The sequence below is a fragment of the Arachis stenosperma genome, chromosome 1, assembly GCF_014773155.1.
Source record: "Arachis stenosperma cultivar V10309 chromosome 1, arast.V10309.gnm1.PFL2, whole genome shotgun sequence".
NCBI classification, from domain to species: Eukaryota; Viridiplantae; Streptophyta; class Magnoliopsida; order Fabales; family Fabaceae; genus Arachis; species Arachis stenosperma.
This window is the reverse complement of record NC_080377.1, coordinates 85,314,372-85,329,788: the sequence shown is the minus strand read 5'-3', so window position 1 is coordinate 85,329,788 and position 15,417 is coordinate 85,314,372. Positions and strand designations below refer to the sequence as shown.

At 40.2% G+C, this 15,417-nt stretch overlaps 1 non-coding gene across 1 annotated transcript; it reads right to left on the bottom strand.

Moving 5' to 3' along the window:
* Positions 1–7,235: 7,235 nt before the first annotated feature.
* On the bottom strand, positions 7,236–7,343 carry LOC130947480 (small nucleolar RNA R71). The gene has a single exon (XR_009072691.1). It is a non-coding gene; the product is annotated as a small nucleolar RNA R71 (small nucleolar RNA).
* Positions 7,344–15,417: the final 8,074 nt, after the last annotated feature.

The window sequence follows — 15,417 nt, the reverse complement described above, 5'->3', positions numbered from 1 at the left end:
ACTGAGTGGTTAAAGTCGTGATCCAAAGCAAAAAGAATGTGCTTAAGAACTCTGGACACCTCTAATTGGGGACTTTAGCAATGCTGAGTCACAATCTGAAAAGGTTCACCCAGTTATGTGTCTGTGGCATTTATGTATTCGGTGGTAATACTGGAAAACAAAGTGCTTAGGGCCACGGCCAAGACTCATAAAGTAGCTGTGTTCAAGAATCAACATACTGAACTAGGAGAATCAATAACACTATCTGAAATTCTAAGTTCCTATAGATGCCAAATATTCTGAATTTCAATGGATAAAGTGAGATGCCAAAACTGTTCAGAAGCAAAAAGCTACTAGCCCCGCTCATCTAATTGGGACTAAGTTTCATTGATATTGTGAGATTCATTGTATATTCTCTTCTTTTTATTCTATTTTGTTTTCAGTTGCTTGGGGACAAGCAACAATTTAAGTTTGGTGTTGTGATGAGCGGATAATTTATACGCTTTTTGGCATTGTTTTTACATAGTTTTTAGTATGATTTAGTTAGTTTTTAGTATATTTTTATTAGTTTTTAAGCAAAATTCACATTTCTGGACTTTACTATTAGTTTGTGTGTTTTTCTGTGAGTTCAGGTATTTTCTGGCTGAAATTGAGGGACCTGAGCAAAAATCTGATTCAGAGGCTGAAGAAGGACTGCTGATGCTGTTGGATTCTGACCTCCTTGCACTCTAAATGCAATTTTTGAAGCTACAGAAGTCCAAATGGCTCTCTTTTAATTGCGTTGGAAAGTAGACATCCAGGGCTTTCCAGCAATATATAATAGTCCATACTTTGCTCGAGTTTATATGATGCAAACTGGTGTTTAACGCCAGATTTCTGCCCTATTCTGGCGTTAAACGCCAGAAAGAAGTTGCAAAGCAGAGTCAAACGCTAGAAACAAGTACAAACTGGCATTCAACTCCAAGGAAGACCTCTACACGTGAAAGCTTCAATGCTCAGTCCAAGCACACACCAAGTGGGCCCGGAAGTGGATTTCTGCGTCATTTACTCATTTCTGCACCCCTAGTAACTAGTCTAGTATAAATAGGACTTTTTACTATTGTATTTTCAGCTTGGTATCTATCTTTGATAAGTTTATGTGATCTTAGACATTGGGGGCTGGCCTCACGGCCATGGCTGGACCTTCATCACTTTTGTATTTTCAACGGTGGAGTTTCTACACACTATAGATTAAGGGTGTGGAGCTCTGCTGTTCCTCAAGTATTAATGCAATTACTACTGTTTTTTATTCAATTCATGCTTATTCTTATTTTAAGATATTCATTTGCACTTCAACCTGATAAATGTGATGATCCGTGACACTCATCACCATTCTCACTTATGAACACGTGCCTGACAAACACTTCTGTTCTACCTACGAAAGATAGAGTGTGTATCTCTTGGATTCCTGGTCCACGACGCATGGTTGTCTCTCCTGACAACAGAGCCTTCCAATCCATGAGATCAGAGTCTTCATGGTATAAGCTAGAATCCATTGGCAGCATTCTTGAGATCCAGAAAGTCTAAACCTTGTCTGTGGTATTTTGAGTAGTATCTGGGATGGAATGACTGTGACGAGCTTCAAACTCGTGATTGTAGGGTGTGATGACAGACGCAAAAGGGTAGTAAATCCTATTCCTACACGATCGAGAACCAACGGCTGATTAGCCATGCGGGAAATCGTAGAGGACCTTTTTCATTGAGAGGACGGGAAGTAGCCATTGACAACGGTGACGCCCAACATACAACTTGCTATGGAAAGGAGTATGAAGGATTGGATGAAGACAATAGGAAAGCAGAGATTCAGAAGGAACAACGCATCTCCGTATGCTTATCTGAAATTCCCACCAATGAATTACATAAGTATCTCTATCTTTACTTTATGTTTTATTTATATTTTAATTATCAAAACTCCATAACCCCTTTGAATCCGCCTGACTGAGATTTACAAGGTAACCATAGCTTGCTTCAAGCCGACAATCTCCGTGGGATCGACCCTTACTCACGTAAGGTTTATTACTTGGACGACCCAGTGCACTTGCTGGTTAGTTGTGCGAAGTTGTGAAAAAGAGTGATATTACAATTGTGCGTACCAAGTTGTTGGCGCCATTGAGATCACAATTTCGTGCACCAGAGAGGTTCGACACAAAACTCGAGAGTCAAGTGCCCGAGCAGGTGCCCTCTCCAAGCTAGCTAGCACCAAGCCAAGGGGCAACAATATAAGCATCATCCAAGAATCTTTCCACGCACTATTAATATCAAATGGAGATGACAACTCGGACATAATGGCCATATCCAATCAAAATTTAGGATGGATGACCCTCATAGTCAACTATCTTAAATTTGATGTCCTCCCTAAAAATGAAAAGGAGGCTCGAAGACTCATAAGGAAAGCACAAAATTACACAATAGTCCATAATATTCTATATAAAAGAGGGATATCAACACCTCTCTTAAAATGCATCCCGTTGACTAATAAAAAGGAGCACCTAGAGGAAGCACACAATGGCAAATGTGGGAACCATCTGGGAGCCTGGTCACAAGCTAAGAAGGTGATATGGATTGGCTTCTTTTGTCCACCTCGGGAGCGATGATTTGGATCTGGGCTTTTAGGTTTGCAAACATTTCATCCATTCCCTCAGCCACAGACTCCTTAAGTGTTGCATAGTTATCCTGGGCCTTATCCAACTTCTCTTCAAGGTCAAGACTCTCCCTGAAAACATGGGTATTGATGCATGAGCATTTTAAGTACTTTTATTGGGTATTTCTAGATGAAATTTATGGCTTTTTGCTTGTTTATCATGTGCTTTTATAAGATATTTTATTAGTACTTTGAGTCCTTTGATTTCTTGTTAAATATAGGAAAAGTACAGCAAAAGAGAAGAAAAGCACAAGCAAAAAAAAAGCAACCAAAAAAGCATATGACAGGAGGCAGAGAGCTAGCATTTTACACGCCAGATAGGGCGTGGCATGCCAAGCCAAAGCTCCAGGAAGGAGAAGGTGGTTGCATACATGGCGTTTCACACACCATTTGCTTGGCATTTCAAACGCTCAATGAATGCACTCCAAGGAAGCACATCTTTGGCATTTGACACGCCAAGAAACCAACATTTCAAACACCCAATGAAGAACCCAACGTGCAAAACACCAAGACAATGCTTTGCACGCTCGGCCAACTTTCTAGAAGATCAGAACTAAGGCAACTTGAGCAAGAAATGGACGTGCAACACGCCAAGGAAGTGGCGTGTCACGAAAATGTAACACAAATGGGATGTGCATGCATGGCGTTTCACACACCACGGAGAGTGGGCGTGTAGAATGAAAATGTCTTCGAGATGATATTCATGCGTATGCATCACCCATGCGTATACACAACACCTAAAAATTTGGGATTCATGCGTACGCATGGTGCATGCGTATGCACAAAAGCTTAAAAATTGAAGATTCATGCATATGCACAAGTGGAGATTTTTGCATTGTCATGCATACGCATGCCCTATGCGTATGTGATGAGCGGATAATTTATACGCTTTTGGCATTGTTTTTAGTATATTTTTAGTATATTTTAGTTAGTTTTTAGTATATTTTTATTAGTTTTTAATTAAAATTCACTTTTCTGGACTTTACTATGAGTTTGTGTGTTTTTCTGTGATTTCAGGTATTTTCTGGCTGAAATTGAGGGACTTGAGCAAAAATCTGATTCAGAGACTAAAAGGACTGCAGATGCTGTTGGATTCTGACCTCCCTACACTCGAAGTAGATTTTCTGGAGCTACAGAAGCCCAATTGGCGCGCTCTCAACGGCGTTGGAAAGTAGACATCCTGGGCTTTCAAGCAATATATGATAGTTCATACTTTGGCCAAGATTTGATGGCCTAAACCGGCGTTCAAAGTCACCTTCAGAATTCCCAGCGTTAAACGCCGGAACTGGCACCAAAGTGGGAGTTAAACGCCCAAACTGGCACAAAAGCTGGCGTTTAACTCCAAGAAGAGTCTCTACACGAAAATGCTTCAATGCTCAGCCCAAGCACACATCAAGTGGGTCCGGAAGTGGATTTTTATGTCGTTTACTCATTTCTGTAAACCCTAGGCTACTAGTTCCCTATAAGTAGGACCTTTTGCTATTGTATTTTCATCTGGGTAGCTATCTTTAGTCTTATGCTATCTTAGATCATTGAGGGGCTGGCCTCACGGCCATGCCTAGACCTTATTCTTATGTATTTTCAACGGTGGAGTTTCTACACACCATAGATTAAGGTGTGGAGCTCTGCTGTACCTCGAGTATTAATGCAATTACTATTGTTCTTCTATTCAATTCAGCTTGTTCTTGTTCCAAGATATCACTTGTTCTTCAACTTGATGAATGTGATGATCCGTGACACTCATCATCATTCTCACCTATGAACGTGTGACCGTCAATCACCTCCGTTCTGCCTTAGATTGGGTGGATATCTCTTGGATTCTTTAACCGGAATCTTCGTGGTATAAGCTAGAATTGATGACTGCATTCAAGAGAATCCGGAAGGTCTAAACCTTGTCTGTGGTATTCTGAGTAGGATTCAAGGATTGAATGACTGTGACGAGCTTCAAACTCACGATTGTGGGGCGTTAGTGACAGACGCAAAAGAATCACTGGATTCTATTCCGACATGATCGAGAACCGACAGCTGGATAGCCGTGCCGTGACAGGGTGCGTTGAACATTTCCACTGAGAGGACGGGACTGTAGCCATTGACAACGGTGATGCCCAACATACAGCTTGCCATGGAAAGGAGTAAGAAGTATTGGATGAAGACAGTAGGAAAGCAGAGAGACGGAAGGGACAAAGCATCTCCATTCGCTTATCTGAAATTCTCACCAATGAATTACATAAGTATCTCTATCTTTATCTTTATGTTTTATTCATATATCATCCATAACCATTTGAGTCTGCCTGACTAAGATTTACAAGGTGACCATAGCTTGCTTCATACCAACAATCTCCGTGGGATCGACCCTTACTCGCATAAGGTTTATTACTTGGACGACCCAGTGCACTTGCTGGTTAGTTGTGCGAAGTTGTGTTTATGCCATGGTATTGAGCACCAATTCTTTGGGGCCATTACTAGGGATTATTTGAGTTGTGAAAAGTAGTGATCACAATTTCGTGCACCAAGTTTTTGGCGCCGTTGCCGGGGATTGTTTCGAGTATGGACAACTGACGGTTCATCTTGTTGCTTAGATTAGGTTTTTTTCAGAGTTGTAAAGATTGAATTCTAGTATTTCAAGGTGATGTTCTTATCATCACCAAAGCTGATTGATTCTCATCAATTTAGCTCTTGAATGCAATGTCCTGCTGAAGCTTGGCTAGCCATGTCTAATTCCTTTAGACTGAAGCTTTAGACTAACATTGCATGATTCCTGGAATTCTCATTAAGAATTTTGATATCTTTATTTTCTTTTTCCACTTAATTTTTGAAAAAAAAAATAAAAAAAAAATTACAAAATCATAAAAACCAAAAAATATTGTATGTTTCTTGTTGAGTCTAGTGTCTCATGTTAAGTTTGGTGTCAATTGCATATTTCTATTCTTCTTGCATTCATTCATGTGTCTTAAGTGATCTTCAAGATGTTCTTGATGATTTCATTGCTCTGATCTTTAAATTCTCTTGACTTGAGTATTTTTGTTGTTTGTCATATGCATTCTCATTTTGTTAGTGTCTTACATGCATTGTTATTTGATTCTAGTTGCATTTTGATTATTCCTCATTATTAAAAATCCAAAAATATTTTTAATTTGTGTCTTTTCAAGTCAATAATACAAAGAATTGAAGATTCAGAACATACAGCAGAGGACTCACACAGAAAAAGCTGGGTGTTCAAAACGCCCAGTGAAGAAGGAAAACTGGCGTTTAAACGCCAGCCAGGGCACCTGGCTGGGCGTTTAACGCCCAAAAGGGTAGTGCTTTGGGCGTTAAACGCCAGAATGTGCACCATTCTGGGCGTTTAACACCAGGATGGCACAAGAGAGAAGATTCTGTTTTTAATTCAATTTTTTTCAGGTTTTCAAAATTTTTCAAAATCAAATCTTTTTCAAATCATATCTTTTCAATCAAATCTTTTTCAAAATCAATTTCTTTCCATTTTTAAAAATACTTGCTATCAATTAATGATTTGATTCAACATTTCAGGTATGCTGCCTTTCTGTTGAGAAAGGTTTAATGTTTGAATCATATCTTTTCTTGTTAGCCAAGTCATTAATTTTCAAAATCAAATCTTTTTAAATTGTTTTTCAAATCATATCTTTTCAATCATATCTTTTTAAAACCATAACTTTTCAATCATATCTTCTAATCACATCTTTTTCAAAATAGTTTTCAATCATATCTTTTTGATTTCTAATTTCAAAATCTTTTTCAAAAATCACTTGATTTCTTTTCCACTCTTAGTTTTCGAAAATCAATTAAAGTTTTTCAAAATGTTTTTAATTAATTTTCGAAAATTTCTTCCGCTTTTCTCACATCCTTCTATTTATGGACTAACACTATTCCTTAATGCACAATTCGAACTCCATCTTTCTTGATAAGTTCGAATTTCCTACTTCTTCCTTCTATTTTTCTTTTCCTCTAACACCTCAAGGAATCTCTATACTGTGACATAGAGGATTCCATACTTTCTTGTTCTCTTCTCTTTCATATGAGCAGGAGCAAAGACAAAAGCATTCTTGTTGAGGCTGACCCTGAACCTGAAAGGACCTTGAAGCGAAAGCTAAGAGAAGCTAAGGCACAATTCTCTGTAAAGGACCTAACAGAAATCTTCAAAGAGGAAGAACCCATGGCAGCCGAAAACAACAACAATGCCAACAATGCAAGGAAGGTGCTGGGTAACTTTACTGCACCTACTCCCGACTTCTATGGGAGAAGCATCTCTATCCCTGCCATTGGAGCAAACAACTTTGAGCTTAAGCCTCAATTAGTTTCTCTAATGCAACAGAATTGCAAGTTCCATGGACTTCCACTGGAAGATCCTCATCAGTTTTTAGCTGAGTTCTTGCAAATCTGTGACACTGTCAAGACTAATGGGGTTGACCCTGAAGTCTACAGACTTATGCTATTCCTTTTTGCTGTAAGAGACAGAGCTAGGATATGGTTGGATTCACAACCTTAAGAAAGCCTGAACTCTTGGGAAAAGCTAGTCAATGCCTTCTTGGCAAAGTTCTTTCCACCTCAAAAATTGAGTAAGCTTAGAGTGGAAGTCCAAACCTTCAAACAGAAGGAAGGAGAATCCCTCTATGAAGCTTGGGAAAGATACAAACAATTGATCAGAAAGTGCCCCTCTGATATGCTTTCTGAATGGAGCATCATAGGTATTTTCTATGATGGTCTGTCTGAACTGTCCAAGATGTCTTTGGATAGCTCTGCTGGAGGATCTTTTCATCTGAAGAAGACGCCTACAGAAGCTCAAGAACTAATTGAAATGGTTGCAAATAACCAATTCATGTACACTTCTGAAAGGAATCCTGTGAATAATGGGACTAATCAGAAGAAAGGAGTTCTTGAGATTGATACTCTGAATGCCATACTGGCTCAGAACAAAATATTGACCCAGCAAGTCAATTTGATTTCTCAAAGTCTGTCTGGAATGCAAGCTGCACCTGGCAGTACTAAGGAAGCTTTTCATCAGAAGAAGAAGCTTATGATCCTGAGAACCCTTCAATGGAAGAGGTGAATTACATGGGAGAACCCTATGGAAACACCTATAATTCTTCATGGAGAAATCATCCAAATCTCTCATGGAAGGATCAACAGAGACCTCAACAAGGTTTCAACAACAATAATGGTGGAAGAAACAGGTTTAGTAATGGCAAGCCTTTTGCATCATCTTCTCAGCAACAGACAGAGAATTCTAAGCAGAACCACTCTGACTTGGCAACCATGGTCTCTGATCTAATCAAAACCACTCAAAGTTTCATGACTGAAACAAGGTCCTCCATTAGAAACTTGGAGGCACAAGTGGGTCAGCTGAGCAAGAAAATTACTAAACTCCCTCCTAGTACTGTTCCAAGCAATACAGAAGAAAATCCAAAAGGAGAGTGCGAGGCCATCAACATGGCTGAATTTGGAGAGGATGAAGAGGCAGTGAACGCCACTGAGGAAGACCTCAATGGACGTCCACTGGCCTCCAATGAGTTCCCTAATGAGGAACCATGGGAATCTGAGGCTCACACTGAGACCATAGAGATTCCAATGGATTTACTTCTGCCATTCATGAGCTCTGATGAGTATTCTTCCTCTGAGGAGGATGAGTATGTCACTGAAGAGCAAGTTGCTAAATACCTTGGAGCAATCATGAAGCTAAATGACAAATTATTTGGTAATGAGACTTGGGAGAATGAACCTCTTTTGCTCACCAAAGAACTGGATGACTTGTCTAGGCAGAAATTACCTCAAAAGAGACAAGATCCTGGGAAGTTTTCAATACCTTGTACCATAGGCACCATGACCTTCAAGAAGGCTCTGTGTGACTTAGGGTCAAGTGTAAACCTCATGCCTCTCTCTGTAATGGAGAAACTAGGGATCTTTGAGGTACACGCTGCAAGAATCTCACTAGAGATGGCAGACAATTCAAAGAAACAAGCTTATGGACTTGTAGAGGATGTTCTGGTAAAGGTTGAAGACCATTACATCTCTGCTGATTTCATAATCCTAGAGACTGGGAAGTGCATGGATGAATCCATCATCCTTGGCAGACCCTTCCTAGCCACAGCAAAGGCTGTGATTGATGTGGACAGATGAGAATTGATCATTCAAGTGAATGAAGAATTCCTTGTGTTTAAGGCTCAAGGATATCCCTCTGTCACCATGGAGAGGAAGCATGAAGAGCTTCTCTCAAAACAGAGTCAAACAGAGCCCCCACAGTCAAACTCTAAGTTTGGTGTTGGGAGGCCACAACCAACTTCTAAGTTTGGTGCTGAACCCCCACATTCAAACTCTAAGTTTGGTGTTGGGAGATTCCAACATTGCTTTGAGTATCTGTGAGGCTCCATGAGAGCCCTCTGTCAAGCTACTGACATTAAAGAAGCGCTTGTTGGGAGGCAACCCAATGTTATATTTTATCTATTTTCCTTTGTATGTTTTTTGTAGGATGATGATCATAAGAAGTCACAAAATCAATTGAAAAAGCAAAAACAGAATGAAAAACAGAAAGAAAAACAGCACACCCTGGAGGAAGATCCTGCTGGCGTTTAAACGCCAGTAAGGGTAGCAGTTGGGCGTTTAACGCCCAGTCTGGCACCATTTTAGGCGTTTAACGCCAGAAAGGGGCACCAGACTGGCGTTAAATGCCAGGAAAGGGCAAGAAGCTGGCGTTAAACGCCAGAAATGGGCACCAGCCCGGCGTTTAACGCCAGAATTGGCACATAGAGCAATTTTGCTCGCCACTTGGTGCAGGGAAGACTTTTCCTTGACACCTCAGGATCTGTGGACCCCACAGGATCCCCACCTACCCCACCACCCTCTCTCTTCTTCTTCACCCATTCCCCAAAAACCCTTTACCTATCAAATCCCATCTTTCTCTTCACCACTCACATCCATCCTTCATAAAATCCCACCTACCTTACCATTCAAAATTCAAACCACTTTCCCTCCCAAAACCACCCTTACATGACCGAACCCTAACCCTCTCTCCACCCCTATATAAACCCATCCTCACTCCTTCATTTTCACACAACCTAGACACTACTTCTACCCTTTGGCCGAACCACAAAGCCATCTCCATCTCCTCTATTTCTTCTTCTTCTTCTACTCTCTTCTTTCTTTTTTTGCTCGAGGACGAGCAAACCTTTTAAGTTTGGTGTGGTAAAAGCATTGCTTTTTGCTTTTTCATAACCATTTATGGCACCTAAGGCCGGAGAAACCTCTAGAAAGAGGAAAGGGAAGGCAAAAGCTTCCACCCCCAAGTCATGGGAGATGGAGAGATTCATCTCAAGGGTGCATCAAGACCACTTCTATGAAGTTGTGGCCTTGAAGAAAGTGATCCCCGAGGTCTCTTTCAAACTCAAAAAGAGTGAATATCCGGAGATCCGACATGAGATTCAAAGAAGAGGTTGGGAAGTTCTTACCAACCCCATTCAACAAGTCGGAATCTTAATGGTTCAAGAGTTCTATGCTAATGCATGGATCACCAAGAACCATGATCAAAGTGTGAACCCGGACCCAAAAAATTGGCTTACAATGGTTCGGGGGAAATGCTTGGATTTTAGTCCGGAAAATGTAAGGTTGGCATTCAACTTGCCCATGATGCAGGGAGATGAACACCCTTACACTAGAAGGGTCAACTTTGATCAAAGGTTGGACTAAGTCCTCACAGTCATTTGTGAAGAGGGCGCCCAATGGAAGAGAGATTTAAGAGGGAAGCCGGTTCAATTGAGAAGGCATGACCTCAAGCCCATAGCTAGGGGATAGTTGGAGTTTATCCAACGTCAATTATTCCCACTAGCAACCGGTCTGAAGTTACTCTAGACCGGGCCATCATGATTCATAGCATCATGATTGGAGAAAAAGTAGAAGTTCATGAGGTTATAGCCCAAGAACTCTATAAGGTGGCGGACAAGTCCTCTACCTTGGCAAGGTTAGCCTTTCCTCATCTCATTTGCCACCTTTGTTATTCAGTTGGAGTGGACATAGAAGGAGACATCCTCATTGATGAGGACAAGCCCATCACTAAGAAAAGGATGGAGCAAACAAGAGACCCCACTCATCATGAAATCCCTGAGATACCTCAAGGGATGCATTTTCCTCCACAAAACTATTGGGAGAAAATCAACACCTCCCTAGGAGAATTGAGTTCCAACATGGGACAACTAAGGGTGGAGCACCAAGAACATTCCATCCTCCTCCATGAAATTAGAGAAGATCAAAGAATCATGAGAGAGGAGCAACAAAGGCAAAGAAGAGACATTGAGGAGCTCAAGCACTCCATAAGATCTTCAAGAGGAAGAACAAGCCGCCATCACTAAGGTGGACCCGTTCTTTAATCTCCTTGTTCTTTATTTTCCTGTTTTTCGAAAATTATGCTTATGTTTATCTATGTTTGTGTCTTGTGATCATTAGTGTCTTAGTGTCTATGCCTTAAAGTTATGAATGTCCTATGAATCCATCACCTTTCTTAAATGAAACATGTTCTTAATTGAAAAAGAGAAGAATTGCATAAATTTTGAATTTTATAACAAATTAATTATTTTGATGTGGTGGCAATACTTTTGTTTTCTGAATGTATGCTTAAACAGTGCATATGTCTTTTGAATTTGTGGTTCATGAATGTTGGCTCTTGAAAGAATGATGAAAAAGGAGACATGTTACTGAGGATCTGAAAAATCATAGAATGATTCTTAAAGCAAGAAAAAGCAGTGAATACAAAAAAAAAGAGAAAAAAACGAAAAAAAAGGGAGAAAGAGAAAAAGAAAGAAAAAGAAAGAAATAAAGTTGTGATCCAAGGCAAAAAGAGTGTGCTTAAGAACCTTGGACACCTCTAATTGGGGACTCTAGCAAAGCTGAGTCACAATCTGAAAAGGTTCACCCAATTATGTGTCTGTGGCATGTATGTATCCGGTGGTAATACTGGAAGACAGAGTGCTTTGGGCCACGGCCAAGACTCATAAAGTAGCTGTGTTCAAGAATCATCATACTTAACTAGGAGAATCAATAACACTATCTAGATTCTGAGTTCCTATAGAAGCCAATCATTCTGAATTTCAAAGGATAGAGTGAGATGCCAAAACTGTTCAGAGGCAAAAAGCTAAAATCCCCGCTCATCTAATTAATACTGATCTTCATAGATGTTTTTGGAATTCATTGCATATTCTCTTCTTTTTATCTTGTTTGATTTTCAGTTGCTTGGGGACAAGCAACAATTTAAGTTTGGTGTTGTGATGAGCGGATAATTTGTACGCTTTTTGGCATTGTTTTTAGTATGTTTTTAGTATATTTTAGTTAGTTTTTAGTATATTTTTATTAGTTTTTAATTAAAATTCACTTTTCTGGACTTTACTATGAGTTTGTGTGTTTTTCTGTGATTTCAGGTATTTTCTGGCTGAAATTGAGGGACTTGAGCAAAAATCTGATTCAGAGACTAAAAGGACTGCAGATGCTGTTGGATTCTGACCTCCCTGCACTTGAAGTGGATTTTCTAGAGCTACAGAAGCCCAATTGCCACGCTCTTAATGGCGTTGGAAAGTAGACATCCTGGGCTTTCAAGAAATATATGATAGTCCATACTTCGCCCAAGCTTTGATGGCCCAAACTGGCGTTCAAAGTCACCTTCAGAATTCCCAGCGTTAAACGCTGGAACTGGCACCAAAGTGGGAGTTAAACGCCCAAACTGGCACAAAAGCTGGCGTTTAACTCCAAGAAGAGTCTCTACACGAAAATGCTTCAATGCTCAGCCCAAGCACACACCAAGTAGGCCCGGAAGTGGATTTTTATGTCATTTACTCATTTTTGTAAACCCTAGGCTACTAGTTCCCTATAAGTAGGACCTTTTGCTATTGTATTTTCATCTGGGTAGCTATCTTTAGTCTTATGCTATCTTAGATCATTGGGGGGCTGGCCTCACGGCCATGCCTAGACCTTATTCTTATGTATTTTCAACGGTGGAGTTTCTACACACCATAGATTAAGGTGTGGAGCTCTGCTGTACCTCGAGTATTAATGCAATTACTATTGTTCTTCTATTCAATTCAGCTTGTTCTTGTTCCAAGATATCACTTGTTCTTCAACTTGATGAATGTGATGATCCGTGACACTCATCATCATTCTCACCTATGAACGTGTGACCGTCAATCACCTCCGTTCTGCCTTAGATTGGGTGGATATCTCTTGGATTCTTTAACCGAAATCTTCGTGGTATAAGCTAGAATTGATGACTGCATTCAAGAGAATCCGGAAGGTCTAAACCTTGTCTGTGGTATTCTGAGTAGGATTCAATGATTGAATGACTGTGACGAGCTTCAAACTCGCGATTGTGGGGCATTAGTGACAGACGCAAAAGAATCACTGGATTCTATTCCGACATGATCGAGAACCGACAGTTGGATAGCCGTGCCATGACAGGGTGCGTTGAACATTTCCACTGAGAGGACGGGACTGTAGCCATTGACAACGGTGATGCCCAACATACAGCTTACCATGGAAAGGAGTAAGAAGGATTGGATGAAGACAGTAGGAAAGCAGAGAGACGGAAGGGACAAAGCATCTCCATTCGCTTATCTGAAATTCTCACCAATGAATTACATAAGTATCTCTATCTTTATCTTTATGTTTTATTCATATATCATCCATAACCATTTGAGTCTGCCTGACTAAGATTTACAAGGTGACAATAGCTTGCTTCATACCAACAATCTCTGTGGGATCGACCCTTACTCGCGTAAGGTTTATTACTTGGACGACCCAGTGCACTTGCTGGTTAGTTGTGCGAAGTTGTGTTTATGCCATGGTATTGAGCACAAATTCTTTAGGGCCATTACTAGGGATTATTTAAGTTGTGAAAAGTAGTGATCACAATTTTGTGCACCAGTATGCATGACCCCTATGAATAGTGGTCATTTTACACGCCAAAGAATATGGGCGTGCAACAATTAAACACCTTCGATGCTTATCTTTTGACACATTACAAGGGCGTTTTGGATGCCACACATTGGCATGTCACATGCCAATATCGCACCTCTTAGGACATGATTTGCTTGTGGCATTTCACACGTCAAGATACAATGTTACACACTGGGACAACTTTTCAGAAGATCACTCTAAGCACCATTTGGGCATGCCACATGCCGCAACAAGGGCATGTCACACGCCAAGAAGAGGGAGTTCTAGAGAAATCCAGGGTGTAGCGTTTCACACGCCACCTAGAGGGTGTTCCAAACAGCAATTATGGTAACTCTCAGGGAAGAAAGCAAGTGGCATTTTGCACGCCATGGAGTGGCATTTTACACCCCCTTGGCCCAGCCTCCATAAGTCATTTTACAACTCTCTAAGCCCACTAAGAATGCCAAATTTGGGACTACTAAAGCATTAAAGAAAAGACACAAAGCTGAAGATTTAATGCGGAAGATTAGATTTGATTTGTTTTGTTTTTTTTTTAATTTAAGTTTGAATTTAATGATTAGGTTTTGTTTTTTTTAGGTTTAATATATAAGGTTATTGAAAACAATTTGAAAAGGACCTTCAAACCTTTTGCCGTTTATGATACTGGTGCACGAAATTGTGATCTCTAACAATGGCATTCAACTTGTTATGCGCATCTACTAACTCAGCACTTTCTTCACAACTCCGCACAACTAGCCAACAAGTGCACTGGGTTGTCCAAGTAATAAACCTTACGTGAGTAAGGGTCAATCCCACGGAGATTGTTGGTATAAAGCAAGCTATGGTCATCTTGTAGATCTCAGTTAGGCGGATAATAAATGGTTATGGAGTTTTTGAATAATAATAATAAATAAACAGAAAATAAAGATAGAAAGACTTATGTAAATCATTTGTAAGAATTTCAGATAAGTGTATGGAGATGCTGTGTTCCTTTTGGATCTCTGCAACATACTGCTTTCATACTTTTAATCCTTCTTACTCCTTTCCATGGCAAGCTGTATGTAGGGCATCACCGTTGTCAATGGCTACATTCCATCCTCTCAGTGAAAAAGATCCAAATGCTCTGTCACAGCACGGCTAATCATCTGTCGGTTCTCGATCCTGTCGGAATAGAATCCATTGATTCTTTTGCATTTGTCATCACGCCCAACAATCGCGATGTTGAAGCTCGTCACAGTCATTCAATCCCTGAATCCTACTCGGAATACCACAGACAAGGTTTAGACTTTCTGGATTCTCATGAATGCCGCCATCAATTCTAGCTTATACCACAAAGATTCTGATTAAGGAATCCAAGAGATATGTGCTCGGTCTAAGGTAGAACGGAGGTGGTTGTCAGTCACGCATTCATATGTGAGAATGATGATGAGTGTCACGGATCATCACATTCATCATAGTGAAGTGCAACGAATATCTTAGAAAAGGAATAAACTGAATTGAATAGAAAATAGTAGTAATTGCATTGAAACTCGTGGTACAGCAGAGCTCCACATCCTTAATCTATGGTGTGCAGAAACTCCACTGTTGAAAACACATAAGTGATGGTCCAGGCATGGCCGAATGGCTGACAAACCCCATTTTGAGGGTTTATCTTGTGCTGATTTCAGGGGTTTTTATCAATGATTCCACACACTTTCTATATGGAAATACAAGATTTTGCATTCCTTCCCTAGTTTTGCCCCATGAATGAAAACATGCTTATTTTGCACTAAAATAGATACATTTCTAATCTTCTCTTAATGCCATTCGATGCCGTGACTTGTGTGTTAAGTGGT